Source organism: Hyaena hyaena, unplaced genomic scaffold, assembly GCF_003009895.1.
Source record: "Hyaena hyaena isolate Hyena2069 unplaced genomic scaffold, ASM300989v1 scaffold_83, whole genome shotgun sequence".
Classification (NCBI taxonomy): Eukaryota; Metazoa; Chordata; class Mammalia; order Carnivora; family Hyaenidae; genus Hyaena; species Hyaena hyaena.
In genome coordinates, this window is record NW_024080715.1 from 784,868 (window position 1) to 812,313 (window position 27,446).

General features: G+C 38.8%; 1 protein-coding gene across 1 annotated transcript in view; it reads left to right on the forward strand.

Moving 5' to 3' along the window:
* GHR (growth hormone receptor) overlaps nt 1-27,446 on the forward strand; it is a 149,353-nt gene that overhangs the window by 88,103 nt on the left and 33,804 nt on the right. The gene's annotated exons all lie outside the window — the stretch shown is intronic.

The following is a 27,446-nucleotide window of genomic DNA, read 5'->3' on the forward strand; positions in this document are numbered from 1 at the left end:
AGGTGGCAAAGAACCTTTGTCATGTGCCTAGGTCTGGTTATTTTCTCTTGTGAAGGGGACATGGCTGGCAGCACAAGGAGTATGTGTGTCTGTGTGTCTGTGTGTCTGAGTGTGTATGTGTGTTGGAGAATGAAAGAAAATAATTCATCTGGCTTCATCTCTACTCCTGACTTTTCCTAGAGCCTTATTCCTCTCTTTGTCCCAAGCCTGAAAACAGGGACTCCTCATCCTCCTTTATTCATAAACATCAGAAAGCTGAGATTTCATTTAGCCTTCTCTTACCTAATTCCCTTGGTCTATGAATGTTCTACATGTATAACAATAACAATAAGGAAGAGAAATCAAAATAAACAGAAATATTTCCTGTGCACGGCTGCCTGCAGATTTGGGTTGTTGCACTTAACTTACTTGGTAGTGTCCTCAAAAACCATAACAAACTGCAATACCTGTAGCTCTCAAGATCTTGCCTCTTAACCCTGACCAATATTTATTGTTCCTGGAATCAGTAATGATAACCTCTTTTGTCTGAGAGGTTCAGGAAACACAAGCGATTTTCCTAAAACTTCCTTCAGATGAGAGAGTATTTGAAAGATGAAACTCAAAGGCACAGCCCTCTCTGAAGCCTTGCAGAAGCACTCAGACAGGCATGACTTCAATCCTGACGTTGCTACTCACTAGCTATGGGATTTTGGACAAGTCACTTAACCCCTGAGCCTCAAGCTGCTGATCTGTAAACAAGGATAAATACAATTGACTTTGTAACCATGCATGAAAGTTTCCACTGAGCATGATGTTAGTTTCCTTCCTTTTTGCTCTCCAGCTCTGAAAATACAGTGGTGTAGGAAGCCATTAACATTTCATTAACACAAGTTAAAAGTATATAAATAGGGGCATCTGGGTGGGTCGGTTGGTTAAGCTTCTGACTTCGGCTCAGATCATGATCTCACAGCTCATGAGTTCGAGCCCCACATTGGGTTCTGTGCTGTGCTGACAGCTCAGAGCCTGGAGCCTGGAGCCTGCTTCGAATTCCGTGTCTCTCTCTCTCTCTCTCTCTCTCTCTCTCTCTCTCTCTCTGCCCCTCCCCCACTCACTCCGTGTGTGTGTGTGTGTGTGTGTGTGTGTGTGTGTGTGTCTCAAAAATAAATTTAAAAAAACATTTAAAAAAGAAAAGTATATAAATATATCAAACCCAAGATCTGGGGTCCTAGAGGATACTTTTTAAAAAGGGATTTGGGATTTTATAAATGGAATAAGGACTATTTGTAAAATAATAACAACTAATTTAAAATAAACAAAATACCTTAATTAGCAAACCTGGGGAAAATAAACTGAAGATTAATATTCATCAAAAGAGGAATTGTCAAACTAATAAGGTACAGGGCCCTTGATATTTACAACGTAATACAGGGCCATAAAACCCCATTTAAGAGGAGGCAAAGCCAAAAAGTCTGGTCTCTTTGAAGAGCTCTTGAAAACAGACATCTGGAAAATTATGGTCTACTCCCTGGACCTTATTTCCTACTCTGGATAAGCAACCTTCTCAAGCACAAAAAGAACAGCCAGAGTAACTAAAGGAGATGAAATAATTTATCAGAACTAGTTAAAATAATTAAATCTGAAAAGCATGGTCCTGGACATGGAGTAGGGCAATTTCTGCAGACTTTTTGAAAATAAAGTAGCCCAATACAAGAATTTTGTTTGACTGCTATAAAGCAGTGTGACAGGTTGAGAAAACAGAATGTTCTGAAAATCCTGTTTATTTTGGTGGTAAGCCAGCCATCCAGGGGAGAACCAGAGTCCTTTCCTTTAAGAAATATAGATTTCAGTTGGAAGAATAAATTAGAAAGGTAGATTCCAACCTTCAGCTTACTACTAATGAATTGGTAGTATTTACTGAGCACCATTGCAAACATAAAATTACTTTAAGGGATCCAGGAAGCAGAGGAGCGGGAGCCAGGGGCTAGAAAGAAGACCTTGCACCTGAAGTGCTTAGAATTTAGTGAAGCCTCTTTGTCCCAATTTTCCTTACACCATGATGTTATTCAAAGTCATACCCAAGATCATAAATTAACTGGGAATAATATTACAGAGGGCAACAGTAACACTTAAATGCTTCCATTAATGTTTACTACCTCAGTTATCTGCAGTTGCCTGGGGATAACTTGCAAGGAGGGACAGAAAAATGCCAGCCAGTCACAGATAATGAAATTCTTCGCTCCAGACACTTTCACTGTATTATTAAGTTAGATTGGTTGGGACTAAAAAGCGTTAAGACTGATTTTCTTATGTGGCACATGAATTAATTTAACTCAAAAGATAATTCCCAAGGAAGAGTTTAAAAAAATCTTTTGAGTGGTAACAACCTCATTGGGATTTATTTAAAACTTCCCAATCTACTCACTTTTAAAGGTAGTGTTTTTAAATATATGAGTGCTGGCATAATGATTAAAATGATATGTTTTATTACTTTGTAATCACATCAGATACTGATAATTGAAATAAAATCTGTGAGAGCAGTGAATACAATAAAAATATATCCAGTATATGAAAGTCTTTATGAAGCCCTTATTACCAGAATTGTGGTACCAAAGCCCTTATTACCAGTGTCCCTTTTGGGACTCTGAACCAAATGCCCCAAATAAGTAGGTAACCTCACCTTTATCTTGAACACATTTCCAAGCATTGTAAATTCATGAGTGCAAGTAACTACTGTCAGCTGACACAAATAAACTCTAGGGTGATTTTATATCATTATAGGTCTTCATTAAAATAAGTTGGACTTCATCTAGTCTGCTCCTTAGGGACTTTGCTGGGGAAAAAATGGAATAGTCAAATAGGGGAAAGAGATCCTGGGAATAGGGTTTGCCTGGTTTCTCCATCCTTAGTAAAAAGGGCCACCCACTTGGGTAGTAAGGACGTCTAGAATGAATCTGGGAGCTTTCACAAATGCTGACAAGGCTTGGGCTTCCTGTGATGGGATGCCAGAGAAGGCACACTGCTCATGTGGTTCCTGCAGGTAGGTGTACCAGGTTCACATCTGAGAAGTTTGGTCCCAAGAAATCTTCAGTCTCCACCTAACACCTCTGTAATCTTTCTGTCTCCTTCCCAACATCTTGCGCATCCCAAAGGGGTTAGAGAAATTCCAGATTCTCAAGGCTGGACCAGATTTTGAGTGGGTACCCTGACTGAGTGTTGAGAATGAAACAGAAACCTTGGTGCGTGACAGCCATTTATCAGTAAGATGTTGAGAAGAACAGGCCAGGGGCCCCAAGTTAGTAGACACACATGGACCAAGAGACAGGCTTCTCTTGCAGCTGGACCATAGTGTCTCCTGGAGCAGTGAGAAATGGGAGACATACTTCTTAGAGTGACTACTGAACTGTTTCTAGCTATTTCTCTCTGCTCTTCCACTTCCAACTATTCTCCCAAATGTATCTGTGCAGTTAACTTGCTTATTCAAAAATATTTTCCAGACTGATATTATCAATCCAGAAGATGAATGGTAGTTTTTTATTAAAAAGGAAAGTTGTACTGATTTTATTAAGACTTCTGCTATATTCTCAACCTCAGCATTATGTCCCAGTACAATCTTTTTTGTAGTTTCAAGTTTTTATTTAAATTTCAGTTAGTTAAAATACAGTGTAATATGTTTCAGATGTAGAATTTAGTGATTCATCACTTACATACAACACCTAGTACAAATATTTTTTAACTGTGATTTTAGGGGCTCCTAGGTGGCTCAGTCGGTTAAGCATCTGACTTTGGCTCAGGTCATGATGCTCAGAGTTCAAGCCCTGCATTGGGCTCTATTTTGATAGCTCAGAGCCTAGAACCTGTCTCAGATTCTGTGTCTCTGTCTCTCTCTCTGCTCCTCCCCAACTCATGCTCGTGCTCTCTCTCTCTCTCTCCCTCTTAAAAATAACTAAACATTTAAAAATATTTAATGTGATTTTAAACCTGATGGTATATTCGCTTGACCCTTGAATTAAACTCCAGACTAAAAAAAAACTAAAGAAAGTACAATAGAAAAAGGCCACTGTTTAAAATTCTATAAAATGACCTATATATTAAACTCTTTGGGACATTATTGAATCGCGTTTATTTAGGATCATTCAAAAAGGGAAATGTGTAGGTGCTACTTTATTGCATAGCTGTGCTGATGCATAGGTTTCAAATTACAAATCATAAACCAAGATTTGTAGGGCCAAAGAAAAGTTCAGAATTAGAATGTGGTAAACCCCCTGCTGCAAAAAATAAGGAAAATGCTGCACACCTCCCACTCCTCATACCAAACAAGTGAAATGAAAGTACCAGATTTTGTGTCACAGGTGCTTGTGATCTAGGGAATTCTGAACTTTCATATGTAATCCAAACTTGAGTTTTTGACCTTGAAAAATAAAATATGTGTTTTATTAAAAGTGAAGACAGTGCTACAGTGTGAGTTTTCAAAATCACAGATTGTGTGTGGTGGGTGTGGCTAAAGTGTCAGATGGTCTCTGGTCTGATGAGTACTTGCTTTTAAAGACCATGCTTTTATTTCTTCTCTTTTTCATACCCTGTAATTTCACCGACCTAAGTGGGCTTCAGTACTGTTCACATCACAAAGAGGCCAGAATAGATTATGGTATTAAAAAGAAATTGAGATATTATTTTTTATAAAGCACTAACAAAGTTATTGTTTGATGCAAAATTGTAAGGAAGGTTTGTAATCACTGAGAGGAGCAAGAAAAAAAAACAATTGTTTTTAGTTCGTGTTGAAGACCTGCATCATCAGACTTATACCTGATAATACTTTATTACAATAGTGTTTACATGACCATGTGTTGTTCTAAGCACTTTACATATTTTAAATCATTAATCGTCTTCATAATGAGCCTATTGTTATCCTTATTTAACAAATGAGGAGGTGGAGGCACAGGGAGAATAAGTGACTTGCCCACACTAAGCTGAGTTCAGAACCATGAGTCAAACCCAGGCAGCCTTCTCATGCACTCTTATTCATTACCATTGTGCTCTGCCACCTACTTACATATTCTTGATGTAGAACTCTTTTTCTAGAATAATAGGAAGTGGTGATACAGAGGTTGAGAGCATGGGATTTGAAATGAGACTTCCTGGGCATGGTGCTTCCCATCTTTACCATGGGTACCATCAGTCCCCATCTCATACCACGGTTAAAAGGATTGAATGAGATAATACAACAAAATCTCTGAGCACAGGGTCTGACAGATGGCCGTATCCAATAAATGTTAGTTCTTGTTATAATAATGTATTTAAATCAACTTTAGTATATGAAATATGAATCACCCAAATATCCTGGGTGAGAAATGATAAACATTTACTAAGCAGGCATTTCTTAGAGTTCAATCTCATAATAATTCAGTAAGATTACTCTTATGATTCCCAGTTCAATGAATTTGAAGAAACTCAGACTACAAGAAAAGATATTATTTTCCTAAAATCAAATAAGCAAGGATTCAGACTCAAGGCACTCTGGCCCCAAAGCCTCAGCGCCTTTCATCACCCTTGTTCTTGCTCTAAAGCTCAGGTTTGTTCAGCTAGTTTCGATTCATTGATCAAAAAACACAAATACAAAACACAGGAGAAAAGTAGTATCAAACCTGTGAAATTACATCGTTGGGCAAGTTAAACAAATGGAATAGCAGCTGTATTGGCTCAGTGAATAACCACCATCCTCCTCTGTGCTAAGACCTGTCTGAGCCCATAAATAAAGTTACATTGATAATTGCAGCGTGGTGAAAGACCACCCAAGAAATCTTGGTTGATGTAGGAAGTGACAGCTGTAGCTCCTAGTTGAAAGCTATTGCTTCTTAAGTCAGTACTGAACCATGCCCCAGGGTTATTAAGCCTGCACTGTCCATGGAAGATGTGAAACTCAACAGCTGACCCGACCACTTGTCACTGTTGACAGTCCTATAAAATTTCTAAGACTGGAACTCTGTGTTCTAGTTCAAACCAAGTGAATATTTCCTGTTTGTTGACCTACAACTTCAAGGGTGCTAAGTCATGTGTCTAAAAAGATTGCTTTACTCCCCTCTGTTGTAAGTTACTGTAGTCCTATGCAATGGTCAAAAGGAATGCCTGTTTTTGTTTTTTTGTCCAATATGCTAGCCTTTCCTTCTTTTTTTCCTATTTCCTCTAGAGTTTACTTTTTTATCTGTGTGCCAGTGGTACCCTGAATTTTAGAACTAGAAGGGTAGTAGCACAAGGGAAATTGAAAATGCATTGGTTGTGAATTTCAGAGATTGAGTACAAATCCTACCTCTGCCTCTTACTAGCTAAATGAATTTAGGAGGACATTTACATTTCCCATCTATAAACTCCCATCTGTGGTTGACTTGAGCATTAAATGTATGTGTTTCTAGAACATAGTTGCATGTAGTATTAGCTAGATCTCTCTCAGTGCTCTGCCCACCATGTAGGCAAATGTATATCCCAGAAGACCTGAAACAAGTTGTCCTTTTCAAAATGAGGATTTACAATCTCTCCTTAAATGTACTTAATTCTAGTGTTTAATTTTCTTTATGAGCCACAAGTTTTACATCTTATAGAAGCCCATAACATTGATATACAGTCTTTCAAAGATGAGCCTCTAATGATCTCAGGCCAGTAGGGGAACCTCTGATCTTTTCTCCTTTTCTGGTTACTAGACAGCACATTTTGCCTGAGAATCAAGACTCAAAAGTATTACAAATCAACAAGGGAAATAAAAAATAACCTTTCCTGGAGAATTGATTCAGTAGATCTCAGGTGGAGCCCAAGAATCTGGATGTTTATCCTGGTGTAGGCAGATCAGACTCCTAGGTCCACACTTTGGAAACACTGGCCTATAGAAAGGTTCATACCTTCTGTAGCACAGTTTACACAGACCATTGATTATGGCCTTTCAGCCAAACTCTACAAAGAAAAGGGAGCCAACATAGAAGAAAATCCATCAGGGCCATGAAAACCCCTCATCTGTGAAGGAAACTCCCCTTGTGTTTGCCCCAGACTATCAGACTATTTACTCCAAACCCAGGTCAACCTTTTATTTTTAAGCCATTCGTCATTCTCCTGTACAGTTCAAAAAGGGGAATACATTTTTAGTAATTCTCCTGCTTATGAGGGCTCATGTGAAAAGATTTAATTATAGGAATAAGCACTTGGCTTACCCTGTAGTGTCTTTCTGTTCTAATATCTGAGACTTTCTTTTGCACATAGTTGCATTTTATCTGATGGGCAGATGCTACCTTTTTAATATTACTTTTACCTTTGTGCTTCCCAGAGAGCAATCCTTTAAGGATGAAGGCATGTGGAAAATTGTAAAAGGAGGAGGAGCCCAAGTATATGCCCTGGATCTGTGTGCCTAAATGCACACCCTATAAGTCAAACCTGAGGAGGGGGTGAAAGCAGAATAGAATGAAATGGAAAGAGTTTGAATACTAAGAATTTGAGAATCTGTGCTGTGTAGGGGCACTGGTAGTCCCTAAGCCTCTTACCTCACTTTTTACTCATTTATCTGCAAAGGCTATAGGTTACTGAAGGTTGGATTCTATATGCCATTAGTAAAGCAATTTTTAAACACACACTCACAATTCACATTACTCACATATATGTGAATCATATACATTTTGTTCATTGTAAGTTGGATATAAAAATATAAATGTTAAAGTGTTGATAAAGTTGAACCAAGCAATATTATAAAACATTTTAATAGAACAAAGTACTTCCTGCAGTGTGACTGAAGAAGTTTACCTCTTTTTCAGGGGGAGTGATCATTTTACAGTTTATACACAATTAGAAGGTTACATTTACTTCAGTATTTGGGGTTTTTTTTCTTATGTTTTTATTTATTTTTGAGAGAGAGACAGCATGAGTGGGGAGGAGCAGAGAGAGAGACGGTGACACAGAGTCCGAAGCAGGCTCCAGGCTCCGAGATGTCAGCACAGAGCCTGAAGCGAGGCTCGAACTCATGAACTATGAGATCATGACCTGAGCCAAAGTCGGACACCTAATCGACTGAGCCACTCAGGCACCCTTGGTTTTAATTACTGTCTCATACCTTAAAAGGGGCACAAAGTACACCAAGTTACGGGTTCAGAAAATGAATAGTGGTTGTAGTAGGTGTTAATCTGTATTTCAAATGGTCTTTAGGATAATATCCCATTTGTGAAGTCAACTTCCTGTCAGATTTGGTTGGAGATTATTCTACAATAAGAAGTGTCAACTCAATCATTTCCTTCTTGTTGACATGGGCTTGCATCATTAGAATTACTTTTAGTATGAGATTTCTTTATGTGAATACTTTCAAGCCACTTGTTAGTTACATCATGATCAAACCACCATAATACATATCAGTATAATGTGTTTCTCCATTAAATCAGCCATGTAGAACCTGTAAAAAATACTCTAACATCATAAATGAAGAGACAAGTAAAGGTACTGCTAACCTGTCCTCTGAACTGTCGCTCTCCCACTTTTTCTGAGCATTCCTTTCTTATCAAATGTGACTGTGACTCTGACACACAGGCAGAGTGAAGGCTCCATGCGGCTTTAAATGTTCAGTGTTAGTAAACCTTCATTTCCTTCCTACCTCAGATACACCACACATAGAAATCTAAGTTTTTGTGTTTTCTTTTCATTCCCCAGTGGATCAGCTTGCATGGTCCATTTCGAAGACAATAAGCTAGAATAACCTAAATAATATTTCAGTCCCACTAGTGATTATGTAACCTACTTTTTCTAATTTTAAATACCCCTGTCGCCAGTATTCACAGGCTGCTTTTATGCTTTTTCTGTCTTATGCATCATCCTGATGTCCTTTCCTGCAACATCTTATTCCTGTCCTCTTTTCACTACTTCCTATCCCCTACTCGCTGATTATTGCTCTGCCTCTGACAGCCAGGACAATGATTCTGGAAATATATAAAACATTTCCCTACCTATTCAAGCATCAGTAATTGCACAATTCAGCATTGAAACAGTTCATCACAATTTTTAGCACCCTACTATGTGTAAGGAGGAACCTCCATAAAAAAGCATACAAGAAGAATGACAACTTCTTTAGGAATGTTCAAGAGCAAGCCAGAGCTTAATAATTGTGGGAACTTTTACTTGACTTAGGCAAATTTAGACCCAGTCTTTGTGTGGTTTCATTTTGTTTTCAGTTTCCTAGACTCTTGAATGCTGACAAAAACTGAGGACTGATGGATGTGGGAGGGAGGGGGGATGGGCATGGAGGAGGGCACTTTGGGGATGAGCACTGAGTGTTATGTGGAAAATAATTTGACAATAAACTATTTGTTAAAAAAAAAAAAAACTATACACCTAGATACCTATTTGCTGCCATCTAGTGTAATAAAGTAGGTTGATTATGCATGGAATTCTGAGCTCATTATATGGTTGACCATTAGTACTTAAAATAATGCTTTAGTTTAGTTTCTTACAAGCTTTCAAAATGCTTACTCAGATACCTATTTTTCTTATCTCCTGGAATAGTGAACATGGTCTTAATATTGTTATGGAGTCAGGGCACCTGGGTGTCTCGGCTGGTTAAGTGTCCGACCTTTGATTTTGGCTCAGGTCATGATCTCACAATTCATGAGTTCAAGCCCCATAAGAATTCAGGGATTCTATCTCCCCCTCTCTCTGTCCATATCCCACTTGCTCTCTGTCTCTCTCAAATAAATAAATAAGAATAAACCAAAAAAATATTGTCATGGAGTCTAGGGCTCAGGATCAAGCTTGGTTTGCTCTCTGTAAATGTGACACTTGGATATTTGGTAGGGTCTTGGAGGTTGCTAGATCTGACATAAAAAATAAAGACCACAATTAGCAACCATGATTTTTACTTCATGGAGGGAAGTAAAATCTTCTTACCAGCTGTGCCACCTTGGCCAATTCACTTCTCTTTTTTTGAACATCATTTTCTTCATCTGTAAAATGAAATGGTGGCCTTATTGACTATCAAGTTCTCTTCTAGCTCTAAGACTGTGTGACCTCATACAAACTGTTTTCTTTTTCAAACTATCAAAGCCATTTTCCCAGAATCCTCTTTTATGTCTGAAGTAAATGTCGCTTCTCTAACTCTTCTATGTATTTGTCCATCTTTTGGTTAGAAGTTAGCAGAAAGCCTGACTTGGAAGAGAAAGAGGCAAATGTGGACCATGATTCTTAAAGAGTTGTCCAACCACCAGATAACTAGATACTCACCAATATATATCTAACCTCTTCATTTAACTCACAATGGCAAATTTAGTATTATAATATCTGTTATCAATGATCGACTTCCTAAACTGGACTGACATTTTTCTGTCCCTCTATTTCCCACCAGAACTTCTCTATTAAAGGTTCTATATCTATTATAACTCATACTGGTCTTTCCTTTCTTTATATAGTTCTATATAGCTACCTCCTAAAATATTTCATTTTCCATTTCAGTATATCCTAAAATGCTTTATTTTTAGATTGTTTCATATCTGTAAATCTTTTTTTTTTTTGAGTTCAGGGTTTTTTTGTTTTGTTTTTTTTTACAAATAGTTTATTGTCAAATTAGTTTCCACATAACACCTAGTGCTCATCCCCACAAGTGCCCTCCTCCATGCCCATCCCCCCTCCCCCCCACATCCATCAGTCCTCAGTTTTTGTCAGCATGAGAGACTCTTGAATGCTGACATATCTGTAAATCTTAATTTCTCACCAGACTGAAAACTTCACAGATGCAGGGACTTTCTCATTCCCTATATATTGGGATGCGTAAATATGGTTCTTATAATAAGGATGCTTTTCCTATTTGCTTCATTAATGAGGGTAAAGTATAAGATCTTCTCAAAGTATAGGACAGTTAATCTTTAAGCTCTAGTGTCTACAAGCTCATAAAAGCCAGTAACTCTGAGCCTAATGCCACAAAGTAACCTTACCATAAGGAGAAAACCCAAATCAAACTGAAAGAGGCACTGCAGCATATGAGGGGGGAAAAAAAACCTTTGAAGTGAAAAAAAGCTGGATTCAGATCCCAGCTTTATTTGTTAGTTTGGTTTTTGACTAAATAGTATTTACCTTTTCTGAAGCTAAGCTTCTTTATCTATAGAATGAAGATTATCATCCTTTTGTACAACATTCCTCACAGAAGAGTTGTAAGAATGAAATGAGAAAGCAAATGGCAAGAACTTAGCATATAGTAGGAGCTCAATCAACAGAAGTTAAAAAGAACTTTTATGTATCATTTAAGTAAAATGATTTTATTTCTATGCAATAAAAATTATTCTATTTAAATGCAGTTATGCAATTTAAATATAATCAGGGCAACTGAGTGACTCAGTTGGTTGAGCATCTGATTCTTGGTTTCAGCTCAGGTCATGATTTCATGGTTCATGAGTTCGAGCCCTGCATTGGGCTTCATGCTGATGGTGCAGAGCCTGCTTGGGATTCTCTCTCTCTCTCTCTCTCTCTCTCTCTCTCTCTGCCCCTCCCCTGCTCACTGTCTCTATCTCTCTCTCAAAATAAATAAGTAAACTTAAAAAAAGATTTTTAGGAGGACCTGGGTAACTCAGTCAGTTAAACATCTGACTTCAGCTCAGGTTATGATCTCATGGTTCGTGAGTTCGAGCCCTGTGTCAGGCTCCATGCTGACAGCTCAGAGCCTGGAACCTGCTTCAAATTCTGTGTGTCTCTCTCTCTGCCTCTCCCCTGCTCATGTTCTGTCTGTCTGTCTCTCTCTCTCTCTCTCTCTCTCAAAAATAAATAAACATTTAAAAATGGAAAAGATTAAAAATATTTTAAATATAATCAGAACCTCTGTAACTGAGGTATTAAAGTGGGTGGTACAGTCCCATAGAGCAGTGGTTCTCACCAGAGGTGATTTTTTGTCCCCCAGGGGACATTCGGCAATGTCTAGAGACATTTTGTAAGTCATTACTCGGGGAGAGGGGAGTGATACTGGCATCTAGTGGGTTGGGGCTAGGAATGATGCTAAATGTCCTCCAGTTCACAGGACAACCCCCTGCAACAAAGAATCATCAGGTCCAAAATAGCAGTAGTGTCATTTTGAGAAATTATGCCATCGAACCTAGGGAGTTCATTACTTCTGAGCTAAGTTTGTTTTACATTTAAGACCAAGTAGGTGCACGGATAAGAAGGCAGCTTCCATTTTTATAGATTATGAAGAGATTTGCCTAGTCCTAAATGTCTTTCTAAGTGAACTATTCCAGTGCTTTGGATTCTCATTGTGAGGCATACTTTTAGGCTAAGGCCTTGCAATGCATAAGGTCCTGATCTATTTCAAAAATATTCTTGAAGGTCAATAGATGGAGTCAGGATCTACTAACCCACAAGAAACGCTGAGTTTGTTCTCTATAGCAATGGTGGTGGTTCTTTGTTGAAAACCAACCATATGCCAGGTACTTTATGTAAATAATCTGACTTAATTTTCATCAACTATGTAGATATTTTGCTCTCATTTTATACCTGAGCAATCTGGGGCTTACAAAATTTATATAATATTTCTAGCAAGTTGCACATCTGGGACTCAAACCTAAATCCAACTGGCTTCCAAGCCTGTGCTCTTACTACTATTCCTTACTAGCCCTACCTAGCAGGGATCTAAGGTGAGAAACAGGGATGGGTGTGTTTTATTTATTTTTTAATGTAATTTATTGCCAAATTGGTTTCCATACAACACCCAATGCTCATTCCAACAAATGACCTCCTCAATACCCATCACCCACTTTCCCCTCTTGTGTCCCACCCCCCTTCAATACTCAGTTTCTTCTCAGTATTTAAGAGTCTCTTATGGTTGCCTCCCTCCCTCTCTGTAACTTTTTTCCACCTTCCCCTCCCCCGTGGTCTTCTGTTAAGTTTTTCCTGATCCACATATGAGTGAAAACATATGGTATCTGTCTTTCTCTGCCTGACTTATTTCACTTAGCATAACACCCTTGAGTTCCAACCATGTTGCTACAAGTGGCCAGATTTCATTCTTTCTCATTGCGATGTAATATTCCATTGTATAGATAAACCACATCTTCTTTATCCATTTGTCAGTTGATCGACATTTAGGCTCCTTCCATGATTTGGCTGTTGTTGAGAGTGCTGCTATGAACATTGGGGTACATGTGCCCCTATGCATCAGCACTCCTGTATCCCTTGGGTAAATTCCTAGCAGTGCTATTGCTGGGTCATAGGGGAGTTCATTGTTAATTTTTTTAGGAAACTCTACACTGTTTCCCAGAGCAGCTGCACCAGTTTGCATTCGAGGTGGGTGTGTTTTAAAGAAAAGAAGGTAGGAAAGAAAATTTTAGAATATTAGGGTCTCTGCTGAGGGACACTTGGGCATCTATGAACTAGATGAAAACTCTGATCCTCTCAGAAGCGTGGACCAGAGTAAATGGATTTATTGAAATGGGGGTTAGAGCTATACCATAATCTACAATTTGCTAATTTAGCAATTTTGTAGAGGTATTTCGTGTTTAAGCCTGATGCAATATATTTTCTAAATTCCTCCTTTTTAATTAAATATGGTTTTCCTTTGAAAGCAGCTCTACATCTAAACCAAATATAATGGGAGATACGTATGCATCTTCAAATTTCCCAGTACCACATTAAAAAAGTAAAGCACAGGTAAAAGTAATTTTGATAATATATCTTAGTCCGATATATCCAAAATATTAGTATTCCAACATGTAATCAGTCTAATAAAAACATTATTAAGAATTTTTACATTATTTTTCCCTAATATTTCTTCAGAATCCAGTGTTTTTTACAGCACGTCTCAATTGGAACACTAAATTTTCAGTAAAGCGAAATGTAGTCCTATTGAAACAATAAAGTTATATTTAATAAAAAATATTCTGTACCATTTTTACTTTTAAATTTGAATGCAAACTACTTGAAATTTAATAAAATTACCAATTCAATTTCTTGGTCATAGTGGCCTCAAATCAAATGCTCAAAAGCCACATGTGGCTAGAGGCTACCATATTGGACAGCACAGATCTAACTTCTTGCTTAGATCTTCTTGCTTCTTGCTTAGAATATGGTCACCAGAAGTAGCTTTGGCAGCATCTGAGAACTTAACAGAAGTTGCAAAATCTCAGTCCTCACTTACTGAATTTTACTTACTGCATTTTAACAAAATCCCTAGGTGATACCTTTACGGACTAAAGTTTGAGAAGCATCTCTCAAAAACACACAGATTTTCCCAACTAAGAACTCCAGAAAGAGCCAATGAATGAAGAACTATGAAGGCTTAGGAAATTTGTTGCAGTTGATTGATGCCAGGGATTGGTATAATGCATTCTGTTGAGAAGTTGTAAGTTTCCCACAAAGCCAACTATGGCTATTCTGTGTGGACTGACACGGGGCCATCTTGGAGCCTAGAGTTGGCTCTGCTCCCAGGAAAATGGCAAAGAATCTAACACTAACTTCCATGACTCTCACAATTAAGGCAGCTACATTCTCACCACCATATATACTTGAAACTGCAACTTTAGAACCCTAGAAACACAGCTGTGAGCATATGTTTCTGCTCCACACAAGTGGAATTTAAGGCTGGACCTTACTGGGAGTCCCCAGCAAGGTCACCCACAAGCGAGGCTTGTGCTCTTACCACACTGCGTTTCCCTGTGAGCCAACACAGACACACTCAACATCAGATCCTTATTACATACAGGAGTTGGCCCCGTTCCCCCTGAGACGCTCCCCCTGAGATTCAATGCACGCTGTTTCACCTTGCCAATTCTTATCCGGTTTGTTTTACACAGGACTTGGCGTTTGATGGACCTTTTAATCTAATATAGAGGCTCATTGTTCTAATTCAGTGGTCCTCAACCTTAGTTGCACCTTAGAGTCACGTGTCACATGGGACATTTAGAAAAATACAATGTCCAGGCATCACACTAATCTTTTTACTCTATATGTTGAAATAGTGTTATTAGTTTTTAGATATAATTGACATATAACGTTGTATAAGGCATCACCCAGTCTAATTAAATTAGATCTCTAGAAGGTATTTTGTTAGCGATCCCCAGGTGACTCTTATGTCCAGCCAGAGTTGAGAACCACAGATCCAGTTAGAGCCCTTAGCTGGCAGACAGTTGCCTTAAGTCAATGTTTCTCAGTCTTTACTGTACATACAGATAACATGGGATCTTATTAGAATTCAGAGTCTGATTCAGTAGGTAAGAGGGTAAATAAAACTATCTTTGTGTACAGCCGTGTCCCTAGTGACATTTGGTTGATCATCCATCAGCAGTTTTCCATGTTGGCAAACTAAGATGAGTTCCTCACCATCTCTTTGGTCGTCTTTGGAACCTTCTTCTGTCCCTCCAACCTCAGCTCTTATTATTCACCACTTCTCTGGTTTCTGAAAGCAATTATTATCTTTATTTTAACTGTCTTTTATTGTTAGCTACTTCTCATTTATACATGAGTTATTCCCCGTACTGGCTTATACAGCTCTTCAAAGGCAGAATCCATTTGTCAGGTTATTTTTAAAATTCCCCTTGCATCTAGAGAATGCCTTACACATGATAGATTCTGTATAAATGCTTCTCGATTAACTGAAATTTGGAGCATCCGTGTGGAAGTCTCTTTTAAAAAATCCAAAGAAAACAAAACAAAACAAAACAAAATCTGAAGGACTTAAAAATGCAAGGTTTTTTTCTTTGTTGAGCAGAAAAAGAATTTAGGAAGGTAAAGGGGTAGAAGAGATTGGAGATTTAGGCTTTTATGTTAGCTTTTGTCACTGTGAGTACATATTTGTATTTTGGAGAACTACTTTGTAAGTTAATGGTTTTATGTTTGGAGGATGGCACAAGTGACATATGGGACCAGACAACTGTTGTGGGAACCATCCTGTGCAGTACAGGGTGTTCCACAGTATCCCTGGCCTCTCCCTGCTCAATGCCAGGATCACTCCCTCCACCAGTCGTGACCATCAAAAATGTCTCCAGACGCTGCCACATGTCTCCTGGGAAGGAAGCTCGTCCCTGGATGAGGCCACTTGGTTTAGGAGAATGCAGTGTAACACAGCTGCCTTACTGCAGCAATAAATACCTTAAAAAAGTAAAGCATGTACACAAATGACAAGCTGTGTTCCTGAGAAATATGTTTATTATAGAAAAAATGTTCTCTGTTCCTACATTTTGGAGACCATGTCCACATATACCATATTTATCATATTGGCCATTCTTTTGTGGAAATAGAAAGATACACATGGAACATGTTTTCAATCTGAATATAGACTTAGGAATTCAAAAGTGGTAATAGCAATTCCACCAAGCAAGAAAATGTACACAGACAAAAGTTAAGAAAGAATGACTGGGCTGATTCTCTTTCTCGGGGAACTGGGCCAGCCTGTTTAAGTAAAACAGTCTGTCTTGTGTGCCATGATGCTTGGACCAAATATACTATTCCTGCAAGTGAAGGTGTTACTCTGAAGCCTGACATATAAACGGGCGGTCAATGATTATTGAATAAATGAACACACCAATGACTGAGTGGTGAACGTAGCTGTTAATCCTACAACAAAAAACTTTGGTGTGTTCCCTACAAAAAAACATGTTTTATTGCATTTGAAACTCCAAACCTTAGAAATGAAATTACGTGATAGAATATATCACCATCAGCGAGGATTAAATGACCTCAACAAAATTACAAGAAGGGAAAATAAAGTCTCATTTGTCAGTTGGTTTCGTCTGGCAGTAGAAGGCTGCCCTTAACCTAAGGAGGTTCGTATTTTTCATTGACAGAGATTTGATGTTGGCAAAGCACTGCCGTACTTTTAGGCTTGGATTAGAATGTCCCCACACTTACTTTTTCCTCCTGTTCCTGGCCAAGAACTTGCATGTGAGAACCAGACAAGAGGCTCCAGCTGTGAAAAACAAACACAATGCCTTCTGGACTCAGAAGGAAGAAGATGTAAGTCAGCGGTTCTTAAATTCTGCTGCACTTTAAAATCACTAGGGAGCTTTTGTGACGCCTGGGTGACTCAGTTGGTTAAGAGTCCAACTCTCACTTTCGGCTCAGGTCATGATCTCACAGTTTCATGGGTTCAAGCCCCAAGTTGGGCTCTGCACTATCAGCACAGAGCCTGCTTGGGATTCTCTCTCTCTTTCTCTCTCTCTCTCTGCCCCTCCTCTGTTCACGCGGTCTCTCTCAAAATAAATAAATAAAATAATAATAATGAGAAAATCATTGGGGAGCTTTTTAAAATCCAATACCCAGATAATTAAATTGGTAATTCTGTAAGTTACCAATTAAGATAGAATCTTGAAGGCTGGAACTCAGGCATTGGCATTTTTTTAAAACCTTAAGGGATTCCAGCATGTAATGTGTTAATTCTGCCTATAGACCCTCTTCAGCTACTGATTTTCAAGAACTGGAATAATCTTATTAAAAAGATGGGGTGGCTGGGTGGCTCAGTCAGTTAGGCTCTGACTCTTGATTTCAGCATAGGTCATGATTTCACAGTTTGTGGAATCAAGCCCCGCATGGGGCTCTGAGCTGACAGCAGGGAGCCTGCTTGGTATTCTCTTTCTTTTCCTCCTCTATGCCCTCCTTCATTCACGTGCATGACATGCACCCTTTCTCATTCAAAATAAATAAATACATAATCTAAAAAAAAAAAAAAAGATCCTGACAATCCCATTCGCAATTGCTTTAGCTAAATTTCATCTAGGATATTTTCATACGACCAGAGGATTCAGTGGTGTCTTTTGTTCAGTGAGTTACAATCCCTGTTTTGTCAGAGTGACATTAAAGTTACAATTAATGAAATGTGATTTTCTAATTGAAAAAGTGTCCAATTGAGGCTTAGAAAACATAAAAATTAAGTTATATATAGTAAATCTTAGTGTTAAGTGTAACTTTTTGCTTTAAAACGTTTAGATAGATTTTCTTACTGAGATGAAATTCACATAAAAATTGCCATTTTAACCATTTAAAAGTCGGTTTTAGTGTATTCACCGTGTTCTGTAATCATCAACACTATCAATTCAAGACCATTTGCATCATTTCAACATGAAACCCTCTACCCATTAGTAGTCACTTCCAATTTCCCTTCCCCTCATTTCCTGGCAACTACTAATTTGCCTTCTGTCTCTATGAATTTGCCTATTCTAAAAAAAATTTTTTTAATGTTTTATTTATTTCTGAGAGAGAGAGACAGCGTGAGCAGGGGAAGGTCAGAGAGAGAGGGAGATACAGAATCTGAAACAGGCTCCAGGCTCTGAGCTAGCTGTCAGCACAGAGCCTGATGTGGGGCTCAAACCTACAAACTGTGAGATAATGACCTGAGCCGAAGTTGGACACTCAACTGACTGAGCCACCCAAGTGCCCCAAATTTGCCTCTTCTAGATGTTTTCTGTAAATGGAGTAATATAATATGTGATTTTTGTGTCTGGCTTCATTCATGTAACAAAATGTTTTCATGTTACAAAATGTTTTAGAGTTTGATCCATGTTGTAGCATGTTATCAGTACTTCATTCCTTTTTATGGCTAAATGGTATTCTATTATATGTTTATACCACATTTTGTTTATCTGCTCGTCAGCTGACAGACATTTGGGTTGCTCCTACTTTTTATTAAGACCAATGCTACCATGAACATATTTGTACAAGTTTTTCTGTGAACATGTGTTTTCATTTCTATTGGGTTTATACCTAGAAGCAGAATTGCTGGGTCATATGGTGACTCAGTTTAACTTTTTGAAGAACTACTAAACTGTTTTCCTATGGTAACTGTACTATTTTACATGCTGTCCAGAGGCCCCCACTCCTCCAGTTAATCCTCCTACTTTATATTTTAATTTTTTATTATATTATCTTTAATATTTGATTATATCATATATTATATTTTATAATATGTAATTTCTATTATAAATATAGTATATAATTTCTATTATAAATATATTTGTAATCTATATAATCAAATGTATTTGATTATATATTATATAATATAAATTATACATTATATATTATATGTAATATATATTATTATTGCAAATTATATGCATATACATTATAGAAATGTATTTGATTATAATAATCTAATGTATTTGATTATATAATTATTTGATAGTTATCTAGGATGTCCCTTACCTTAACCAAACAGAAAAGAAATTTTATTGAATGTAGGACTAATTCTTTCTTAGATATCTCAAAGCAACACTATATGGAATCTTTTCTTTTTTTTTTTTTAATAATGAAACCATGGCAATTCTTTGTCCTGGGTTAGCTCTGCAGAGCAGTCTGCGTGTGTCTTTGAGGTGATGTTCCTCCTTCTGCCTTCCAGCAGACCACACTATTGGGACCTGGGGCTGCTATAGCTGCCTTGGCACATCTCCCTCTCTAACCAGAGGAAAAAACACCAAGGAAAATAGTGCCCCTGTGATTCCACCCAAAAAGCCCTGTTAGTTTTAAGAGAATTGATGAAATCTAGAGAGAAGAGAGAAAATTTTAAATTAGCTAGAGAAGTGTATGATCACTCTGTCCAAGACAATTAAATGAAATAATGTGAAAACACCAAGTAAGCTAAATGCACCAGACACATGCTATTGCAGAGAAAGGAAAGAGGAGAAAGATGATTGGTTAAGCCCCCTGAGTGTTGAAAACCAGGATTAATTATGATCAATCATGAGTATTTAATAAGGGAAGTAAATTCAATCCATTTTATAAAGAAAGTGTTCCATGAAAACTAAATAAGGCAACATAAAGTAAGTTTTGGTAAAACGATAAATGCTTAAGTGCTAGAAGTAGTATGTGACACTGTGTTTCCTGACATTGCCATCCACATGAGCTGTCTATATAGACTGCCTGCAGGTCAATTTCCTGGCAGACCACATGTGCCATAAACACTTTTCCAAGATACTTGACATTCGGTTCAGTTGACATTCATCCTAAAGTAACTGTACATGTTCACTAAGCCTTTCTTTTAGTCAGTCCTACAATTTTTTTAATGCACCAGGAATCCATTTTTTAAAGCATACTAGAGTTTAATTTAAAATAGAAAGAAAGATGAACATTTCAAGAAAGAACTTGTGAACTCATTCTCAACTCTAAACCAGTAAGTACCTAAGCAGAAGATTTTACAACTGTGCTTTCCTCAGTTCCTCAGAGAACTATAAAGGAAAGCAATTATGAAGTCGAATTCCTTACATTCAGTATTGTCCAATATGAAATACTTTATTAAAATTCTTTTGCCAATTTCTACCATTAATTTAAAACCTTTTGGGCCAATAGCCTACGCAAGCTCAGTGTTTGTGGTTTCATAACTACTTGGCAAATACATAAGTTAAAAAAAAGCCTACCAGTTTTTTTGTAATGTGCTCTCTGACATTATGTTATCTATAAAGAAGTTCAGTTACTTTTGACAATAGTGATCAACCAGGAAGTTTACAGATTTCTTTCACCATGTTCTGACCAGCATCCATCAAGGACATGACCTTCAGTGAAAGGGAGTGTGTATAAGGAGGAATCACTGATTTCCTGAAGCTCTTCAGATAGAAGAACACTTTGTAAATGACAGAAGTACTTTGGAGAAAGATACATGACCTCAAAGCAGAGCTTCAGAAAGGAGGACCCCCACAAGCTTGGGGTGGGGGCGGGGGAGGGGGGCCTTAGTATTCAATCTGTTTACAAGCACTGTGCAAAAGCCAGCACCCCTCGGCACAGAACCTTGTCCCCAGGAAGCCCCAAAAAAATACTTACAGGCTGGATTCCTCTACAAACAAATGAAATGGAAAACTTTAAAAATACAATTCAACTACCAAGCCCATTCCATTCAAGGTGGCTTTGGCTCAGAGTTGAAATAGTTGGAGGGACTCTTCATGACAGAACCAGACCTCTCCAAACTCCAAGTCAGCCCTCTTCTGCTTTAATGGGCTCTTTCTGAAAAGATCATTGCCAAGAAGCTGATAACGCTTGTGCCGTGATTCCAGAGTACCCAGGTCACTAGAGAAAAGCATCACGGTGCAGTCTCAGTGTTCCAGAGATGCTCTTGGGCTAGCCCCCAGGGCCTGCCTGAGGTGCCCATAATTCTCCTCCCTGCATAAGCGTCTTCATAGACTTGCAGCATTCTCTTTTAACTGCTTCTCAAGAAAATACAGAGAAAGACTGTGCTTGGATTTTTTTTATTTTAATACTAATATGTAATAATATAATAACATCCCCTAGTTATCTAGAACTCAGACTTTGATAGTTAAGACCATCTAGAAGACAACACAGAAAATCATCCCTGAGCAGTGAGGGAAATAGCTCTTATGATATGACCACATATACCTCCGGTGTGTCAACTAGCACTAGTGGGACTTATAGTTACACGTAAAATGCAGGATGAATTTCAGATCTAGAAGGATGCTCATCCTTTGCTCTTAGGTAACAACAGTTAACAAACCATAAATTGACAATCACAGCTGACTGAGAGGATAAAAATAATAACCACAGCAAACACTTATATGATGATTACTCTTAGCAGAGCTCAGATCAACAAAAAAGGAACCCAAAAGTCATTTGGTCCAACGTGTGTTATGCTTTTCTCGCATTATGATATTTCCTCTTTCATGATGTGGTCCAGGGGATGTTCCACATTTCCAGGCAGATGGCTGCTGAGTGCCTTATAGTCCACAACCCAGAGCTTTCTGAAGATGGTTGTCCTTTCCCACTAACCTTCCCCTCCTCTTCTTTCCTTTCCCCTAACACCCAGCACCAAGCAGACTTTGGGAACTGGCATGTGATTTACTTTGTTTTTGTTTTTATTTTGTCATGAGTAGAGGTTAGAAAAGCATGTCTCGTGAGGGAGAGCAAGAACACAAGACCACTTCAGTGTGTCACTGCTGCTTGACATTCTGGTTCTGCATACTGTCGGGAAGATCATCTCCCTCCAGAGAGAGAGCCACTGGGCAGTGAAGAGGGGAACCAACCGTGGCCAGCCCAGCTGGTCTTACTGGCAGAATCAGCCATGGTCGCTGTCAACGGTGACATGTTGCAACCAGAGCTGCCTCCAGCTCCCTCTGACACTATTCTTCTATCATTGCAGTTTGAACACATTGTCATTCGATCAACATTTAAAGACTTGAATTTGGTGAAACCCTCTTCAAGCTTTCTAAATAATAACTGCAGTGGGAATACCAGTTTAACTTCTTAATAATTCCCATTACCATTTTATAGTCCATCAGAAGTTTAGGCGGGATTAGTATTTAGACATGTACCATTAGCACACCTATTTAAAATATCTCTTAGTTCTCCAGTGCTCACCATGAAGCATTATTTTACTCTTCTGAGGTGATAATTAATATTCGTATCTTTCCCACACCCTCCCATATGAGGCCCATGGGAGTTTACACCAAGTGTCACTCTTTTTCATGTTTAAGCTCTACATCCAGTGTGGGACTTGAACTCACCCCAAGATGAAGAGCCACGTGCTCTACCAGCTGAATCAGCCAACTGCCCAAACTAAGTGTTATTCTTGATACAAAGCTCTGCCTGAACTTATCAGTGAACCTAATAATTTAGAAAGCCAACTTTTCAGTGCTTACTTATAACTTGATTTCTCTCCATGGCTTCCGCCTGTGCCACACACTGCAAACACATGGAGGACTTTTTAAAATTGTGATAACCAGGCTGCACCCCAGACAAATTGACTCAGTTCTCTGGGAGTAGGCCAAGGCATCAGTATTTGTTAAGGCTTCCCTGTTGATTCCAATGTGCAATTACAATTAGGAAATGCTGCTCATAGGGCTTGCCAGGTTACTGATTTCTGAGAACTGAATTAAGAGCACATCTGAGCTTGTCATTTTTCCCTTCTGGGAATTTTTTGAGAAGCCAGAGAAAATTGTCTAACAAAGAAAGCTACTATTTTTTGCTAGTGCTGACTTTAGGACTAAAATCACACACACACACACACACACACACACCTATATTTTAATCTCACCTCTGCTTCCTACCACAGGATAAACATGTGCAACTCACTTCTCTAAACTCCAGTTTTTCACCAATTTCTAAGTGGACACAATGCCCACCTTCTGGAATTATTGTTAGTAATAAAGGAGACAATATATATAAAGTATTCAACATGACATAAGATGGAAAATGATGTATGTAACGTGGTAATTATAACCAAAATAAACATGGAGTTGAAAGTCAAAATCCACATTTTCAAAATGAAGGCTCCAAAGAGAAAATAAAAATGAATACCAAATCTATTGCCAAGATTTTGAGTGCTGATCAGTATTAATACTAACATTTCTTCAAATTGTGGGACCACTTGAGTTAGAACACTCAAGTCATCTAGTAAGGGCCAAAGGTAGACTGTCTTGTCAAGTGCAGTATTCTTTACAGAGATACCATAAATGGATATTGAACTACACTGTCTCTAGGTTTAGGCTTTTTTAAAAAACATGAAAGAGCAAGAATTATTACTAGTTCAAAATTACTGTTTGTGGCTCATCAGAGAGGACCTGAGAATGTATAAATAGCCATTTGTTGTCTTTATAGTGAGATGTAAAACAAGCTTCTGGGGGTCTTGGGTGGATCAATCAGTTAAGCATCCGACTCTTGATTTCCACTCAGGTCATGATCTCACAGTGCATGAGTTCGAGCCTCACTCCAGTTCCATGCTGACAGTGCAGAGCCTGTTTGGGATTCTCTCTCTCCCCTCTGTCTCTCTCTCTGCTCCTGCCCTGCACACATGCATGTGCACTTTCTCACTCTCTATCAATATAAATAAATAAACTTTTTTTAAAAAAGCAATCTTCTTCTAGGATTTTCAGGCACAAGCAGAGAGGTGCTCATTTTAAGTTTAGGCCAGTACCTCTCAGACTTGCAAAGCCTCAGCATGACACTAAGAAGCAGAACATTAGAAATGCCAGCTATCTTCAGCCACAGTAGAATCGAAGTGACAGAGAAGGAGCTTAGCAGCCAACTACACTACAGTTCTCCTTGCCTCCAACAGAGACGTTATGAGCTTTCCCACACACACCATGAGACATTCCATTTGCTATGAAAAGTGACTTATGCCATTGTTGAACAACACTTTCAAATTATAATATATTGGATTTATTTATGCTGTATAAACAGCATTCAGCTAATATTATTCCCTACCCTTCCTCCAAATTAACCAATCAGTTGAAACCTCTGCTACTCAGTCTCTCATAAGGCTACAGTCATAATGCCAGCCAAGGCTGTGGTCTCATCTGAAGGCCAGACTGGGGAAGGCTCAGCTTCCATTCTTGCTTCTGTGCTTGCTGGCAGGATTCAGTTTTTCAAGGGTTGTTAGACTAAGGGCCTCATTTTCTTGCTAGTTATTGTCTAGAGGCCACTCGCAGTCCTTTTTCATGTGGTTCTCACCAACATGGCAACTTGTTTCATCAAAACCAAGAAGAATGAAAGTCTGCTGAGATGGAGGTCACAGTTCTTATAGCCTAATCACAGATATGACATCCCCTCGATGCTGCCATATTCTGTAGATTAGATTAGCAAATTATTCAGGGAGATGAAATACATAAGCTTGTAAATGACAGAAAGCAGGGATCATTGGGACCATTGAGAATTTGTTCTCTATAGCACTTAACAGCACATACCCAGACATGAAAGAAAGAAAGAGAGAGAGAAGGAGAGGAGGAAGGAAGGAAGGAAGGAAGGAAAGAAGGAAGGAAGGAAGGAAGGAAGGAAGGAAGGAGGAAAAGAAAGGAAGAAGGTAGGGAAAGGAGATGGACAGCAAAAAATACACACCCAAAAAATTCAAGTTAAAAATAGCTTTGCTGCACTAGGTCTGTATCCAAGTGCCTGTGTAAGCACACGCTTCATCACATTAGCACCACAACCAGATTTTTCCTATTTCTTATTTATAATGAGAAGATAATATAGGACATTCTATATATCTGGAGTTAAAAAGAAACACAATAAATAAGAGTACTATGTTTAAGTAAGAAAAATGTGTTTCAAATTAATTTTTTTAAGTTTTTTTTCTCCCCAGCCAGCAAAGTTTTGCATTTTTTTCCTTTCTGTTTCAAGTTTTTGAGTTGGATATACTACTGTTGCCATGATGTGGAAGGTTTATTGCACAGGGAATACAAGAACCTGAGTGGTGTTCGCTTTTAGTGTTCTCTGGTTGTTTCAAATGCCAAAACTATAAGTTTTGGTTGTGTACATTATTATTAGTGGTGGTATATGTCATTTAATTGTAAAAATGAAGTTGTGAAGTACCTTGGATCTCAGCTCTTCCATCCTCTCTATTGAGGAGCTGGAGGCCCAAACATCTTGGGAAGAATAGGGCTAAATAGTATCAGCCAGGAGGGGCGCCTGGGTGGCTCAGTTGGTTAAGCGTCCAACTTCAGCTCAGGTCATGATCTCACAGTTCGTGGGTTTGAGCCCCATGTTGGGATCCGTGCTGACAGCTCAGAGCCTGGACTCTGTTTCAGATTCTGTGTCTCCCTCTCCCTCTGCCCATCCCCTGTCTCTCTCTGTCTCAAAAATAAACAAGCATTAAAAAAATTAGTACTATAGTCAGGACTAAAACACAGATCTCTCACTTTGCAACCCAGCACATCTCTTCTTACCTTCTATGCAGAGGAGTAGTCAGAATATGCTATACTCTCCTCACACCTGCAGTCATTAAAAATAGTGCTGGCTTAAATCTGTTTTATTAATTACATATTTTCTGGAAGGATAGGAAAATACCCTTTTCAGTGCTTCAACTAATAGAAAAAGGAGCTTTCCCAGATACTCTACCGTATAGTAGGTGCTTACCTAACAAAACACACATCTTTTTCACAATATTCATTTGTAGCAGATCACACAGGCTCCTACACTTCAGTGCTCTCAGGGAAGTTCAGAAATGCTGACCACCTAGAGAGGGCTGACCATCTATCCTTGGTACCAAGCAGATCCTATCCCCATGCTCCAAAATTCTTCGGAATCCCTTAGGTAATACAGGAAGAGGAATATTTCTTACAACAGTATGACCATGGAATTTTACTAAGAAAGACATTCTGCCACTCCTACCATGTGTTCTCAGGGCAAAGGACCTGTCTGCAACTCAGGATTTCCTGAAGATTCATTTGCTTGTGGCCAGACTATTTGGGGCAGCAGGTGTTCAAAAACAAGGGTACATTTCCCCAGCCTGAGCTTTGCTGGATTCATGAGTATTAGTGGAAGAATGATGGGGCTTCCATTTCCCAGCCCCTTATCTCCTTACCCTGCTCTTTTTTTTTTTTTTTTTTGGCATGGGATTCTCCCCTCCTCCAGCCCCCTGGTCCTCCCTAAGGACCAGAATGTTAGCAATTTTGTTTCGTACTCTACTTTTGGAAGAGAAGCTGGCACAAAGTAGATGTTTAGTGAGTGTTTGTTTGAGTGGATGGTTGAATGATGGATTTTTTTAGAAGGTTTATAACATCCCATTCATTATGATGTTGACAAAGGAAAAAAAGGAGGCATGTTTTGGTTCAGAACACCATATATGAACCTGGAACTTGGAATCAGGAAATTTTATGTGCTTGGTTGCATGCTATTTATTTTTAAAGTATGTTTTAAAGTGTTTATAAAGATACTTTAAAATTGAGAGCCTCCCTATTGCCCAGGGATGAGAGCTTTAGATCAGAGAACAAATATTTTAAGTTTACAGTCTAATTGAAGTAGAATCATATGAGGAGAGGAAAAAAAAAAGAAACTTGACCATCTCCAAAATGGCCATGGAAGTCAGAGAACAATGAAAATTGATATACAAACATCGTTTGTGCCTCAGGCATGTCTGCTGCAGATTTCATAGATGCAGAGGAGTTTGGGCTAATATCCTAACACTTGGGGGCAATCACCACTTCCCAAACTAGAACTGACACATAAGTATGCATGAATTTTTTAGTCATCATCTATTTAATGCATGTACCGGCTGAAACTTACAAAAGAATGCAAACCTAAGCGGCTTTTTATCAAACAATCCATAAAAAGAGGAAAGGCCCTGTAGTGGATGCTGTGGTCCCACACCACACTCTTTTGTCCCACCTGATGTCAGTTCGTGCAGCTATGGTGGACAGTCACTGTCATGCACGTTGCCAGGACACTTCAGTGCCCGCCCAGGCTTCTCACAAGTCAGGCAGGATCTTCAGCCCATGTGCAGATGCATGAACGCCTCCAGGGTAGCCTTCAAGCAGTGGATGGGGGAGGTTGGTGGATAAACAGCCCAGCATCCCAGCCTCCAGGACACACCCTACAGCTTCTCAGAGGGTCCACTGTGGAGCTGGGCCCTAGCTGGCTACTGTAGTAACCCTGCGCTTACCACCCCTCCTTGCCCTCATGTCCTGTCCTGGGTCACCTTCCAAATAAACCTTATCTCTAGCTCTGGCTTCTTAAATGGGCCCTAAAAATGATGTATGAAATGGGGTGCCTGGGTGGCTCAGTCGGTTAAGCGTACGACTTCGGCTCAGGTCATGATCTCACGGTCGTGGGTTTGAGCC